We start from the raw sequence: 15783 nt of genomic DNA, 5'->3' as shown, positions 1-15783 counted from the left end.
TGCCCATACTCTGGATGTGTCATCCAGAATGTGTTGCTCTTTTCATTTCACCAAAACCTATCAAGGATGTACAAATGTTTGGTCTCCTTCAAGATGTCTAAAAAAAAAAAAAAAAAAAAAAAAAACAAACAAAAAAAACACCTTGAGAAAATATACTTCTTTATACTTTGTTTTCCATTTTGTCTTATGAGTCTGTTCACTAGTTTGTTTACAACAACACAGAATTAAGTTCTGAAAAAATGTACAGTCTCACCAGTAATAGGTTCCACCAAGGTATTATTATCACCAAAGCTACTTTATAGACAAGTTCCAGTTCTAGTTATGGATGAGCATGTTTCATCCTGTTTCTCTCTTTAAATGCAATTAAAATTCCTGGACAGAATGAATGGAGAACAATTATCTAAAGACTCTGGAAAGTAAGTTGTAGTACATGTGTTGGGGAAAAAAAACAGTAGATTTGGCAGTGAGTTTCTTGGTTTGTTCTTCCTTCCATATCTCTCATCCTGGGTTCAAAGGCAGCATAAATGTTGGAGATGTGCACCCTTTGTGGGCACAAAGATCTCTAAGAGAAACAAGCCATCTCATTCAGATCCCTGAAGTGGGAGGGAGGGCCCCCTACAGGACAGAGAAAGTATGATAAACTCTCTCATTACTTTCTTCCAACCAGGCACCCACGCAGCCCAACTCCCAAAGCTCCAACTATTTTATGGTAGTTGTTACAGAGGCCAAACGTGAATATAAAACGCCAAAGGAGGAAAATCATCCTCTTTGACTGAGGAACTATGGTCTAAAGAGTATGTAGGGAATCCATGTTGCTCTTTTCTTTCCTGCTATTCTCCTGCCACTTGGCCCTGAAGGCTGACCCAACTGTTAGAAGTAAGCAACAAAACACAGACAGACTGAAGTCTCAGGATTTTTTTTCCCAAAGAACAAGAAAGGGAGACCTCTGGATTCCAAAGACTGTGAGTGAGATAGCACAGAGGACAGGCTTTGAGAAAGAAAACTGAGCTCAGCCCAAGCTTCTCATAGAGGGGTATGTCCCTAAATGTGCCTGCTAGACTCTCAAAAGCTGTGGGAATTGAGCTATGGGTGTGGCCACTGTCAGGTTGCATATAGTTCTTGGGGAAAACCTTAGAAAACAGAACTGACTTTAGCAACATAGCCCATGGAAGATGAATCAGAATTTGTGGCCTGAACATAACTAGATTGATTGATGGCTAAAAAAGCAAAAATAAAAACACAATCTCTCTGTAAGATTTTTTAAAGACTTAGCGTCTCATAACATAATTTTCAAAATGTCTAGGACCCAATTTGAAACTATACAACATATAAAAGAATAAGAAAATTTTACAAATTCTCAAAGGACAAGACAATAACAGAAGCCTTGAGATGATACAAAATAATCAGATAATTTGTCAGAATTATCTGACAAGGACTTTCAACTAGCTATTATCATCATCATGAAGTAAAAATGAACACTCTTGAAACAAACCGAAAGACAGAAAGTCTCAGCAGAGAAATAGAAGCTATAAAATAGAACCAAATGGACATTTTAGAGTTGAAAAATACAATAAGTAATATAAAATTCCATGGATAGGTTCCATAACAGAATAGGGATGACAGAGGTAAGAGGCAGTGACCTTGACAATAGGCCAGTAGAAATTATCTAATCTGAACAAGAATTAGAAAATTGGTATTAAAAATAAATAAAAGAACAAAGTCTCAGGTACCTGTAAGACAATATAAGAAGGCCTAAGACACATGTTATCAGAGCTCCAGAAGAAGAGGAGAAAAGATTTGGTGAAGAAAATATATTTTAAAGAAAAATTTATCAAAAACTTTTCAAAGTTGTTGAAAGATATAAACTGGCAGATAAACAGCTTCAGTGTACCCCAAACAGGATACATTTAGAGAAATGCATGCCCAGACATCATAATCCAAATTGGGGGGAAAAATCCTAAAAGCAACCAAAGAAAGCTGCACATTGCACATAGGGGAACACTTGAATTGATTGCAGTCAATTCAAATGACTACAGATTTCTTATTGAAAAGCATGGTGGCCCAAGCCAAGGGCAGGAAGCCCCTATTAGAATAAGAACAGAGCTCAATGCCTTTGAAAGCCCCATATCAGAATGTAAACAGAACTTGAGAAATTGCTCCACCCCTTCTGGAGGTCCCCTAGACCAGCCCTTAAAACTAAGCTGAAACCCACCTCGGGGTCCAAGTCCCTGCTCTGCTGTGTGGGGTATACTTGGACCCAAGCTCAAGCTTGTAAATAAACCCTCGTGCACTTGCATCGGTAAAAAAAAAAAATTAAATTAAAAAAAAAAAAAAAAAGCATGGTGGTCAGAAAATAAAAAACTACATTTTTAAAGTGTTGGAGGCAAAGAACTGTAGGCCTACAATTCCATATCTACTTATTTTATACCTATATTCAGAAACAGGCAAAATAAAGATGCTCTAGAATGAAAGAAGCTAAGAGGCTTCATCACCAACTGATAAGCTCTGAAAGCAATGCTAAAAAAAGTTCACCAGAAAGAGATCTGTTACTATAAGAAAAATTGGCATTTTAGGAATAATGAAAAGCAATAGAAATTTCAATTCTGAATATATATAATTGACTAATTTTACCTTCTTAAATTCTTTAAAATATTTATCTTAAAATATAAAATATATATAACATTTTCTGAAGAGATTTCCAATTTATGTTGATAAGTACGACATGAAAGGGGAAGAGTAAAAGGACCTATGTGCTAGCAAGCTTTTTACATTCCATTTGAAGTGGTAAAATATTAATTCTAAGTAGGCTGTGAACAGTTAAATATGAATATTGTGTCCTTTGAGCGACCACTGGGAAAACATGCATAAAGAGGTAAAGTTCTTAACTTTAGATTAAAAAAACATAAACAAAAGTGCACCGTGTTCATGGATTAAAGAATCTAATATAGTAAATATGTATAGTCTCCTCAAAATGGTCTATTGATTCAATACAATTGTAATCAAAATATCAGCAGAATTTTTTTTGTTGAAGCAAGCATACTCTTAAAATCATATTTAAAAAGGCAAATAGGAACACCCAGGTGGCTCAGCGGTTGAGCATCTGCCTTTGGCTCAGGGTGTGATCCCAGGGTCCTGGGATCGAGTCCTGTATCAGGCTCCCTGCATATGGAGCCTGCTTCTCCCTCTGCCTGTGTCTCTGCCTCTCTTTGTGTGTCTCCATGAATAAATGAATAAAATAAAATCTTTTTTTAAAGGCAAATAAACCAAAATAACCAAGACAATTTTGAAAAAAAGAACAAAGGTAGAGGATAAAGGCTATCCAATTTTAGGACTTTCTATAAAGCTACAATAGTTAAGACTGTGTGGTATCGATAGACACAGACCACTTAACAGGCTAAAGTCCAGATATACTCACACAAACAAAACAAGTTAATTTTTGAGAAAGACACAAAGGCAAGTAGGTGAGGGAAAAAATAGGTTAGTTTTCCCAAGCAGTGGCATTGGGACAGAGGATCCATGTGTTAAAAAAGAAAAAGCACCTAAACCTATACCTTACATCTCTTACAAAAAGTAACTTAAAATAAACCATACATTTATTTGTAAAATGTAGAACTATAAAACTTTTAGAGAAAATGCAAGAGAGAATCTTCATGCTCTTTGTGTTTGGCAAATAATTTTAAAATGTGACCCAAGGGTACAATCTATAAATGGGAAAAAAATGAATGAAATTTCAGCAAAATAAAAACTCTTTACTTCTTCAAAAGACACTGTTAAGAAAATCAAAATAAAAAACCCATATGTAATTCTCATATTTGACCAAGTATTTGTTGAATATATAATGAACTCTCAAGACTCAACAATAGCAAATGGCCTATTAAAAAACAACAACAAATGGGTAGAAGATTTGATCAGACACTTCACCAAAGACTTATGGATAGCAAATAAGCACTTGAGTGGTACTCAACATCATTAGACACCAGGGAAATGCTAACGCACACTTATTAAAATAGATGAAGTAAAAGAAAAACTTACAATATCAGGTACTCGTGGATATGGAATAATTAGAATTCTCATTGATTGCTGGTGGGTGTGCAAAATGGTACAGCCTCTCTAGAAAAACGGTTTTGACAGTTTCTTGTAAAGTTAAACATACAATTATTTTATGACCCAGAAGTTGCATTCCTGTGTACTACTCTAGAAAAATTAAAACATCCTGATGCATCCTTAGAAGGTCAATAGCAGCATAATACTACATCGCAGTGCTTGCATAATGTTATAATCATTCTATTTATTCTTAGCGATGGTTGTAAATCTCTTACTGTGCCTAATTTATAAATTAAATGTTATCATAGTTATGTTTGTATAGGAAAAACATAATAGGTACAGACCATCTGCAGTTTCAGGCATCCACTAGGAGTCTTGGGAGGGATTCCCCATGGATAAGGGGGACTGCCTTGCTACTTGGAAGAAAAAGGGAGCAAGTATTGACGCTCACACAACCTGATGAATCTAAGTGAAAAATACTGTCTCAAAAGGTTGCATGACTCTTTATACGGCATTTTGGAAAATGTAAAACTGAAGGACTGAAACTGCATTAGTGGAAGTGGATTCAATCATAGGAAAATGGTGACTAATGACATTTTTTTCTTACCAATAGATCTGTTTTGCTTCCTGATTGTGGTGATGACTACATGAATCTATACATGTATTAAAACTCATAGATCCACTCACACACAGAAATGTTGATTTTACAGTATGTTTATTTTTTAAGTGACATTATATCTCTTTAATGACTGAAACTCTTATTTATACCTTTGGTAGAACCAACAACACTAAAGATCATGCTAAGCACAGTTTCATCGATTTCTTTTTGAATTCTCAATAGACAACCATGTGAAAATTGAAACAACTTACAGCAATTAAATACACATGAATATTTTAGCAGTATAATCAAGAAGATCATATCAGGTAAAATTTATAACAAAGTTAATTTAATATGTATTACTGTTATGAATCATTATCTTTTGGGTTGCATCGTACACAGTCCATTTAAATGACTCTAATTAGTAAGACTTTTATGGTCTACTCATTTAGAAAATTTCACCAGTATCTGCAACCATTGTTAATGTTTTTAAATCCTCTTGCTCATCATGTGTAAAACTCCTATTCATCTCTCATGCTTAGAGGCCTGGGTAAAAAGAGAAATAATTCCTTGGAAGTAGCATAATTGAAGCATTGAGTCATTTAAGAGAAATGTTGGATTGAGTAGAAAAAAGAGTTAAAACTTAAGACATCTACTAGCCCACAATGATTTATTGCACACCTTTTGCTCACAGTGTAGTATGTTAGAAATTTAACAGGTATGATTACAAATAATCCAAGATCTCAGATTCTCAAAGAAATTCACAGAAGAGTGAGAAAAACGGAGTCCATGTGATGGCAGATGCAAATTGTGTGAGTTGTAAAGTGTTATCTGAAATACAAAGCAGGTTCTATATATACGACAATGGAAATAATTACACAATTAGGGGCACCTGGGCAGCTCAAGTGGTTAAGCATCCAACTCTTGATTTCAGCTTGGGTCATGATCTCAGGGTTCTGAGATGGAGCCCCAACACCAGCTCTGTGCTCAGCAGGGAGTCTGCTTCAGATTCTCTCTCCCTCTCCCTCAGCTCCTCCCACGTGCTCACTTGCTCTCTCTCTCTCTCTCTCAGATAATAAATGAATAAATCTTTTTAAAAGGAATTAATTACAAAATTCTAGGTTGTTATAGAGGGAAAATTATTTGTAACCAAAAAGACCTAGGACTTTGTTCTTTGAGTTAAATAAGCTAGAAGTGAGGGCACGTCAAGGCTGCACAACATATACTTGTGGGGTCTGTAACTGAGCTGGGTGATGTATGGAACAGATGCTGAAGAAAATGAGAAATGTAGTTGGGAGAGGTTGAGTTTGAGGCATGAATCACACAGAAATGCCGGTTGGAAGCTCAGGACTGAACTCAGAGGATGAAGAGCAAAGTGCACAGAGGCTAATTAGCATAACATAGAAATATATGAGCTCACCAAGAAAATGGATAGATGAGAAAAAAGGACTGTGAGCAACACCTAAATCATACTGGTTTTAGGAGAAGAAGTTGAGATTATGGGCTGAGCAATGGCCAGTAAAGTAAGAGAACTAGGGAAGCTCATTAGAGGTAGAAGGGAAAACCAATATGAATCCCCAAAGAATGCTAATGAATTCCTCTTCATAGGCTGCCTGCCATCAATGGAAGCCAATTTTTTTAGATAAATGAAGATAGAATAAGAGTCTAGAAATTAGGAACACAAAGTAAAGATGTTTTAGGATATTAAACATCAAGTGTGAAAAACTACGCAAGCCTGATTCTCTAGGATATTACTTGGTCTCAAACGATGGTATGACCTCAACAGACATCTAAATTACATAAAGAATTGCCCCAGTTGTTCTTGAATAAAATATCTGTCCACGCATTGCCTCGGTATAAAGTCATTAAATCGATACCTGTAACTGTGTCTGGACAACATCAGAGCCCAGGAAGACATTGGGAGAAGCATTATTTTTAAGATGATTTGCAGTCTTCTGGGGAAAATAATGAGAGGAGAAATGTAAGTAGGGCTTCTCTCCAGCTGTGACCAATTTCCCCACCCTACATTCAGACAATCAGCTTGGAACCAGCAAACTCAGATGACTTGAGCTCCCAGTAGAACTCATTGCCCAGGCATGAGGGAATAAACAATAAAGAAGTGTAAACACCTATCTCTCAGGTCATGTTTTTTTTTTTTTTTTCCCTTTTTTCTTCTCTCTCTCTCGATCTTTTAGGGCACATTGCTATACCATCCATAACTGATTCCTTTGAAAATCTGACTGCAAGATTTTGTAGAGTATTCTTAAGGTGCAGGATTCTGGACCTATTCTCACAAAGCTTTTCTTATTTGCTATGACCTATTCCCTAGTCACTAGGGGTAGAAATACTCACAGTTTCTGCGGGGAATTATAGGTGAGTAAGGCAGACTGGAGAAATTGGAATAGGCATCTTTCCAAGGGCCCTTGTTCCATTTTTTTTTCCAGTGGTCACACATGATAGTGGCCCCATGGGATGGTGGATGACATTTCACACCCAAGAAAACAGATAACAAAATTAGTTCCCCTCTTATGCTACACCAGCCTCTTCCCCCAGGACTTGACCACTCCAAGACAATACAATACCCTCATGGAAACAAGCTAAGTGGATTGTCCTGGTGTGTGTTTTCGTTTCATTTTAGTGAAGTTTTATTCTACTGCTATGGAGACCTGACTTGAGGGTATTGAAAAAATGCTAAATAATAATCAGGCTGAGAAAAAGAAATGGATTTCCCAGCATAGTAGGTATAGAGAGAACAGGCTTAATTATTGATTCTCATTCCTGCCTTGTTCACACCTCGGCTCACATTCAAATAACTTGAGGGAGAAAAGAGTTCAGAATCTAGTAAAGCAGAAATTATTCTAAGGCTGTTAGGTGTCAATTCTATACTTCCTTTAATTTGGAAATGTATTTCTATGTGGTTGTACTAGATCAATAAAGAAAATATGGGAAGAAAACTTATCAATATATATTCTAGCTGCTGAAGTTGTAGTTTGCCAGATAGAAGATTAAGCAAAGGAGGAGTCAGAAAGCCTGGCCTATGTGAAATTCTTAAGTCACTTGTCTATAGGATTTTTGGTTTAGAACATGTGCCTTTAACTACCAATTAGAAACCTCCAGGAAGTCTCAGGGGGGTGACATGGCATGGATTTTGCTTTAGTATTTTGTAACAGGGAGCTTTGAATCCCTCTAACTTTTTACTAAAGGGACTGTATTAAAAATTGAAGTCTTTCAAATTTATTCAAATACCTTCAACTGCTGACACGTTGTGTTTCGGCGACAGGCAGACAGACAGGCAGACGCAAATACCTTCAACTGTCTCATGCTGTGTAAGGGTCAAATCCAAGGAGTTCATTTGGATGGGGGAAAAAAAAAACATGTCCAAAAGACATATCACCTTTTCTACTTTCAACATGAAATAGATTCAGGCTTTTCAGTGAAAAAAAAAAAAAAAAGAATTAAAAGCCTGAGCTATATGAATAATAGGAACATGTTTGTAATTGTTTCACAAGCTTGGCTTTCAAGATGTTTCTACAGAAGCTCAGTGAAAAAGAGAGTTGAAGCAATTATGCATTCAATCTAGATGTCAGCTGAAGTCATCCTGTCCTTTGAGACTTACATGAAATTAATATCACCACTATGCACATCTTAAATGAGAAGCTCAATATCCACTCTAAGATTTTGACACACACCTTAAATGTACCATCTCATGGTTATCTGTATTTTTAATTAATTATTCACATTGAACTTGTGTCTCCCCTCCTGACCTGACACGACTATTCTTTTCTTATTGTCCAATGCTACCTCATATACCAGCCCAGTCCCTTTATTTCCTAAAACTCTCTCCTTAAAAGACACTTCTGGAGCGCCTGGTGGCTCAGTCAGTTAAGCATCTGCTTTCGACTCAGGTCGTAATCCTAGGGTCCTGGCTGCATGCTCGAGTCCATGTTCAGCAGGCAGTCTGCTTCTCCCTCTCCCTCTGCCCCTCCCTCCCACTCATGTGGACTCTCTCTCTTTTTCTCTCTCTCAAATAAATACATACAAATCTACTTTTCAAAAGATGTTTCTGTGGAACAAATGGCTATTGAATTGCAGCAATTTACAAAATTAAATTTAAAATTCTTCCAGTCATCCCTACCACCAGTAAATGTTCATTGTCCAACCTACCTCCCTTTCTTTTTCTCTTTCTTTCTTTCTTTCTTTCTTTCTTTCTTTCTTTCTTTCTTTTTTTCTTTCTTTGTTTCTTTCTTTCTTTTCTTTCTTTCTTTCTTTTTTCTTTCTTTCTTTCTTTCTTTCTTTCTTTCTTTCTTTCTTTCTTTCTTTTTCTTTTTCTTTTTCTTTTTCTTTCTTTCTTTCTTCTCTCTCCTTTTTCTTTCAACAAAAAGTTTGTTTCTCTTGATCCCCATAACCTATTTATCCCACTCCCTACTCATGTCCCCTCTGTCAACCACCAGTTTATTCTCTGTATTTTTTAGTATGGTTCTATTGTTTGTTTGATCATTTATTTTTTTCCTTTAGATTCTGCATATAAGTAAAATCATACAGTATTTATCTCTTTCTGTCTGACTTATTTCATTTCACTTAAAACCCTCTAGATCCATCCATGTTGTCATGAATGGCAAGATTTCATTCTTTTTTATGGCTGAATAATATCCCATCATGTTTGTGTATATATCTTCTTTATGCTTCTTTATCCATTCATCTGCATCTTGGACACTTGAGTTACTTCCATATCTTGGCTACTGTAAATAATGCTACAATAAACATAGGGGTACATATATATCTTTTTGAATTGATGTTTTCATTTTCTTCAGGTAAATACCCAGAAGTGAAATTACTGGGTTGTATGTTATTTAATTTTTAACTTTTTGAGGATCACTATATTGTTTTCCACAGTGGCTGCACCAATTTATATTCCCACCAACAGGGCACAAGGGTTCCCTTTCTCCATGTCCTTGCCAATACTTGTTATTCCTTGTCTTTTTTATATAAGCCATTCTGGCTGATGTGAAGTGATATCTTATTGTGGTTTTGATTTGCATTTCCCTGATGATGAGTGATGTTGAGCATCTTTTCGTGTAGCTATTAGCCATCTGTATGTCTTCTTTAGAAAATTGTTCAGGTCCTCTGCCTATTTTTAATCAGATTATTTGAGTTTTTTGGTGTTGAGTTGTATGAGTTCTTTAGGTATTTTGTATATAATCCCTTTATCAGATTTTTTTTTCATTTGCAAATATCTTTTCCCATTCAGTAGGTTGCCTTCATTGTCCAACTTTTCTTCATAAAATTCTTCCTATATACATCTGAACTTCTCTCCATTTGCATGGCCCTGTCTCCAGGTATCAGGATTATCCCCTACCCCTTACTTTTTGTTTCTTCAAATAAGCATTAGCTTTCATGCCAAACAATTAACTGTCTCTTCATTCCATGGCCCTTTCCAGAGTTTCTTAGAGCTTCATCTTTCATGCATATGAGCAAGGTATTCCCTTTTAGGAAAAATTCATGTCAGTCCCCTAGGAGACAAAATATCAGTTATCTCTTGTGATTTTTAATTTTTTTTCTATGTTACATATAATCAAAGCAAACCACAAAGTCAAGAATACCTCAATGTCTACATATTTTTTAAATAAATTTATTTTTATTGGTGTTCAATTTACCAACATACAAAATAACACCCAGTGCTCATCCCGTCAAGTGCCCCCGTCAGTGCCCGTCACCCATTCACCCCCACCCCCAACCCTCCTCCCCTTCCACCACCCCTAGTTCGTTTCCCAGAGTTAGGAGTTTTTATGTTCTGTCTCCCTTTCTGATATTTCCCATTCATTTGGGGAATATAAATAATGCCTACATATTTTAGACCCTTACAGTATAGTGTCAATTTACCCAATGATGCTCTAACTCTTCCTTGAATATTTTATGCTGATGGCCAACCTTCAACAGCCAACTGTGGTCACTTGGCCCATGAAAATGTTATTGAAGTTCATGTGAGCTCCTATTAAATACAAAATATTAAAAATGTGATCTTTTCTGAAAAAAATAACCAGATAAAAATCTATTTATATGAGGTATATAACAGGGAGTAGAGTTTTTTTAAAGATTTTATTTATGTATTCATGAGAGATAGAGAGAGAGAGAGAGAGAGAGGCAGAGACACAGGTAGAGGCAGAAGCAGGCTCCATGAAGGGAGCATGACGTGGGACTCGATCCCAGGTCTCCAGGATCACACCCTGGACTGAAGGCAGTGCTAAACCGCTGAGCCATCTGGGCTGCCCGGGAGTAGAGTTTTTATTTGCTGGAGAAAAAGAATATGTCTCACTCCGTCTTCAGTTCTCTATGATTATGGTTATATTGGGACAAAGAGCCTTGAGAAATAGTCCAGGCCCTTCCTCAGCCCCTTTCCCTACAGCATGACTGCTTTGCAAATTCTTAGTATTTGAAGAGGGCTTACAGGATACCAAATCTTACCTTTTATGGGATTTCTTACAAAATATTTTATAGACTCTTATTAGAAAAATAGCAGTAGTATATTTGGGAAATATTAGATATTAGAAAGTAAGATATATGTGAGTATAAGACAGTACAATGTCTTGCACATATTATATGAGTGCAGCAAATTAAATGTTAATTTCTTCCCACCTTTTCCCTTACCTCATACTGAGATGAACATTCCTCTTTTGAACTTCCATTCATTAAACACAGTTCTATCAAATAAAGAAAAAAGAGAATGTATATTTCCTCTTCGACACAAGAACACTTAAGATGCTTAAAAGACAACTGTGTCCCCTGTAGGGTTCCTTCAACATTGTTTCACTCCCTTGACTCTCCTAATTTTTCAACTCTGTGTTTCTTGGATCCTAGGACTCACAAAGAAAAAATCTTTACACTTTGTCTGACCAGCATACAGTACAGTGAGGATAGCCTCTGCTTTGTGTTGACAATCAATTAGCATGCTGCCCCCCATCTTGTTCTTGCTTCTTTAGTAACCATGTCACATTGTTAGCCTAATCCCAAAAATTGAAGTCAACCAAATGTAGAGGTATGTATAAATTCTTTTTTTTTTTTTTTTTGATGGATTGTGGTCAGGCCGTATTTCCTCCATTCTGTGTTTAATGCACCACTTCTTTGAAGTACAGGAATGAACGTACATATGTATATACTATATATAAATATATATATATTTTTAAGTTATATATATACTGTGAAGTTTGCCCTCATAAGTCCAACCTGTCAAGATCTTTTAGACTTTTATTACCCAGATTTTGAGTTATTTCAGCTCTAATTTACCCAAATCTATGCCTTTTTCTTAACATGCCTATAGGATATTAAAAATACCATAATGAGCAAGATGGTCAACAGCAGTTTTATGACATGCTGTCTTAAAATATACCAGGATTTGTTTTAATCATGTAGAGTAAGACTCACAGACATGGAAATGACTGTCATGAAGGAAGAAGTTGATACTCACAGATCTCCAAAAGTAAGAGGCACAGCATGTCAGGCAGAGCCACACAGAGAAGCACCAGAATCACTCAGGAGGGAGGGGAAAGCATGGAGGTGAGCCTTTAGTGAGCTTATTGTGGGAAGTGATAAGCAAGCAAGGCAGGGTAAACAAGGTAGGCAGGCTTAGGATTGTCTAGTTGGAATAATTACCATGTGTTCTGGGAAAAAGGGGTGGTCTGTCTAGTACTTAGCCCTGTGGTGACACAGGCAAGTGGATAGTGTCCCAGACTGAAGGCCCCTGATAGAAGAAGGCAGGTGGGGATATAGGCTCTGAATCCACTGGTTTGCATTTGGAGAGGCCACTCTCTTGAAAGTGTTTGGTATCTTAAGAAATTAGCTAATCTTTGGGAAGGTTAGTCTCCTCCCAGTTAGCGAGGTCTCAGATGCCAGAGCGTTAAGAATGTAGAAAATGAGAAAATACAGTTAATCCACATGCCACTAAGGACTTATATTTGAGCCATCTAAAATAACCACTGTAAAAACAGAAGCTTCCCTCACACTGTGCTGTACACCACCAGGCGCTGTCTCAGGTACTTGCTATAAACTAGCTTTAATCTTCATTATTTCTACATAAGGTAAGGTTCTTCAATTAAAGATGGACAAAAATAAAGCAACTTGTTCAAGACCCACAAATGTGATAGTGGAATCCAAGCCCATCTGGCTCACAAACCCAAACTCCTTCTTTTGAACGGCCTCAACCATGCACAGTCTGGTCTGGATGCAGTTACTCAACCAACATAAATCTGATAACGTGATGCCTAGCCCATATTTGCCATATTATCCAAAAGGGTATCAAAATACATTTTACCAAAAATCTAGTTGCAAGTAAAAATGCACCAAACATAAAGCCCTACTTTATCACCTTCTCTTTTAATTCCTAACTTTTTAAAAAGCGACTAAAATTGGTATAACTAATTTTTTTTAATGACGAAGAATTCTTAGTAACCAGTTCAAGCTTTATTCAAATTGTCTCCTCTGCTAAACACTTATATCATCTATATATATATATATATATTTGAGTTTGCAGGGATGGTTGCCAATGGTCCTAGTTTGTAGTTTAATATCCACCTTTTTCTGTAAAAAATAGGAAAAGGTTTGTTTATCTCAAAGCAGTTTCTGGCATGGTTCCATTCTTTAAAATACATCATGACTGAAGCCTGAATTGTTTCTACCATTTTTTTCTATACCCTAGGATGTAAGTTGTTTATACCAAGCAACTTGAACACAATTATGCAGCCAGTTGTTCTATTGGCATTATGGTTTTCCTCTCATTTCTTTGCCTCTGTTCCTCTTTTGGTTTAGGTTTTATTTTCTAATTATAAAAGAATAGAGTTATTTTTTTAAAGATTTTATTTATTTATTCATGAGAGACACAGGGAGGGAGAGAGAGGCAGAGACACAAGCAGAGGGAGAAGCAGGCTCCATGCAGGGAGCCCGACGTGGGACTCGATCCTGGGTCTCCAGGATCAGGCCCTGGGCGGAAGGCGGAGCTAAACTGCTGAACCACCTGGGCTGCCCAAGAATACAGTTAAATAGTAAAGAATATGGTGGGCTATAATGGGGTGGGCTCTCAAATTTTGCTATCAAGTATTATGTTAGCTGTTGATTCTGGATAGGTATCATTTTGCAACTAAGGGCTTAATCTTCTAAACCTAGTTCCTTTAATGTGTTTATGCTTTTATAAAAAATAATAATAATATTAAGGCATATTGATTGTCATCAAACATTTTACAATATCTTTTGAGATTAGTTTTTGTCATATTGGACTTAGAGATATGGCATATTATAATCACATCTCTCCTGGTAATATATCAGCCTTTCAATCTTAGTACAAATCCTACTTAGTCATGGATGATTATTTGAAGATAACTTCAATTTGATTTGCTAATAGTTCGAGAATTTTGCATCAATATTTGTCAGTGAACTCGTTTATAGAATTCGGGGGCTTTATTTGTTTTTTGCTTTTTTGTTTTTTTTTTTCCTTCCTGATAGGTGGGAGCTTTCTTGTACTGGTCTTTTTGTGATATTCAAGCTTAAGAAAATGAAGTGGATAACAATCTGTCATTTTCAATGCTTTAGAACAGTTTATGTAGCATGGGAATTGCCTTCTCTTTGAAATTCCAGCAGCAAAATCATTTGATCATGAATCTGTTATTGAGGACTTTTGATAATTTGTTTTATATGATTGCTCTAATCAAATTTTCTGCTTTTCCTTAATTTAATGTTGGCCATTGATCTTTTTCCTATACACTCATCTATTTAATGTAGTTTTTAAAAGATTTTTATTATTTATTTATTCATGAGAGACAGAGAGACAAGCAGAGACACAGGCAGAGGGAGAAGCAGGCTCCACGCAGGGAGTCCAATGTGGGACTCGATCCTAGGTCTCCGGGATCATGCCCTGGGCTGAAGGCAGGCGCTAAACCACTGAACCACCCAGGGATCCCAATTTAATGTAGTTTTTAAGTTAGTGTAATGTGTATATAATATTTCCTAGAATTAAAAATAAATCTCTTATTATGTCCCCATTTAAAACATTTTTTAAAAAATTTTCTTTCTTTTGTAATGATGAGATTAGCTTTTTGTCATTTTCATTCATATTGCAATGTTGTGTTTAAATAAACAATTCTCGGATTTACTAATAAAATATATTTTTTGTTTTTAACTCATTAAAAATCTCTCTTTGTAATTATTACATGATCTCCATTTTTTTTAGTTTTATTTTGTGGTTATTTTCTAACATATTGAGTTGATTGTTAAATTCCTTTATTTTATTATTATTTTAATAACGAAAGTATTTAAGATGATTGCCTCTGAGAATTAACTTTTGCTGCCTCACACTACAATAATAAGCAATTTTTAAATATCCATTATTTTCTAAATAATCTATCATCGTAATTTTAATTTCTTTTTTATCCTAATAAGTTTCCTAAAGAATGTTTTAAATTATCAAATTGGGTCTTATTTTTAATAATTGGTTATTAATTTGCAGTTTGTTATATATTTTTTAAAGATTTTATTTATTTATTCATGAGAAACACAGAAAAAGAGAGGCAGAGACATAGGCAGAAGGAGAAGCAGGCTCCCCTCAAGGGGCCCAATGCGAGACTTGATCCCAGGACCCTGGGATCACGTCCTGAGCCGAAAGCAGAAGCTCAACCACTGAGCCACCTGGGTGTCCCTACAGTATGTTATATTGTGACATGACATTTTCCTGCTCAATATCTGATTTAAGAGTTTTATTTATGACCTAGAACTTAATCAATTTTTATTGTTCATTGAAATTTGAAAATGAAATATATGCCCTGAGTGTCGCATGCAAAGTTCAATCTATCCATGAATTAAAATTTATTATATTAAAATTATCTAGGTTTTCAAGAAATAGTTGAGTGTTTCCTGTAACAATCATATTCTCACCAACTTCTTATTTATCCATTTAACTTCTTATTTATTCATTTAACAAGTGAGCCTGGCACCTTTTCAGTGCCAGGTTCACTTATAGGTACTAAGGACACAGTAGTGACACACTGTGGGAGCACTTCTAAGGGCAGGAGCTAAACACTGAGGCACTGAGGAAGCTAAATGAATAATCCAAGGTTGTACGGTAAGAGATACAGGAGTCCTTTCTACGCAAACATATACAT

At 36.0% G+C, this 15783-nt stretch overlaps 3 long non-coding RNA genes across 5 annotated transcripts in view; 1 reads left to right on the top strand and 2 right to left on the bottom strand.

Moving 5' to 3' along the window:
- Window positions 1–15783, top strand: part of LOC144311513 (uncharacterized) — a 31179-nt gene that overhangs the window by 2684 nt on the left and 12712 nt on the right. Inside the window, exon 2 of the long non-coding RNA XR_013377121.1 lies at window positions 4886–4968. This is a non-coding gene — a long non-coding RNA (uncharacterized LOC144311513). The remainder of the gene's footprint in view (window positions 1–4885; window positions 4969–15783) is intronic.
- Window positions 4791–8796, bottom strand: LOC144311514 (uncharacterized). Its single transcript, XR_013377122.1, has 3 exons — window positions 7949–8796; window positions 6995–7888; window positions 4791–6597 (listed from the first exon to the last, which is right to left on the bottom strand). It is a non-coding gene; the product is annotated as an uncharacterized LOC144311514 (long non-coding RNA).
- The window catches only part of LOC144311511 (uncharacterized), a 94398-nt gene continuing 87661 nt past the window's right edge, over window positions 9047–15783 (bottom strand). The window contains exons 7-9 of one of the 3 annotated variants that reach the window (XR_013377109.1): window positions 11288–11340; window positions 10523–10631; window positions 9047–10152 (exon numbers count right to left, since the gene is read on the bottom strand). This is a non-coding gene — a long non-coding RNA (uncharacterized LOC144311511). Of the gene's footprint in view, window positions 10153–10418; window positions 10632–11287; window positions 11341–15783 lie in introns of those variants that run through there. The other 2 variants (XR_013377108.1, XR_013377115.1) reach the window with 2 other exon arrangements.

The sequence above is a fragment of the Canis aureus genome, chromosome 3 (assembly GCF_053574225.1).
Source record: "Canis aureus isolate CA01 chromosome 3, VMU_Caureus_v.1.0, whole genome shotgun sequence".
Classification (NCBI taxonomy): domain Eukaryota; kingdom Metazoa; phylum Chordata; class Mammalia; order Carnivora; family Canidae; genus Canis; species Canis aureus.
Note: the sequence above shows the minus strand (reverse complement) of the source record. Positions and strands in the feature narration are given on the sequence as shown.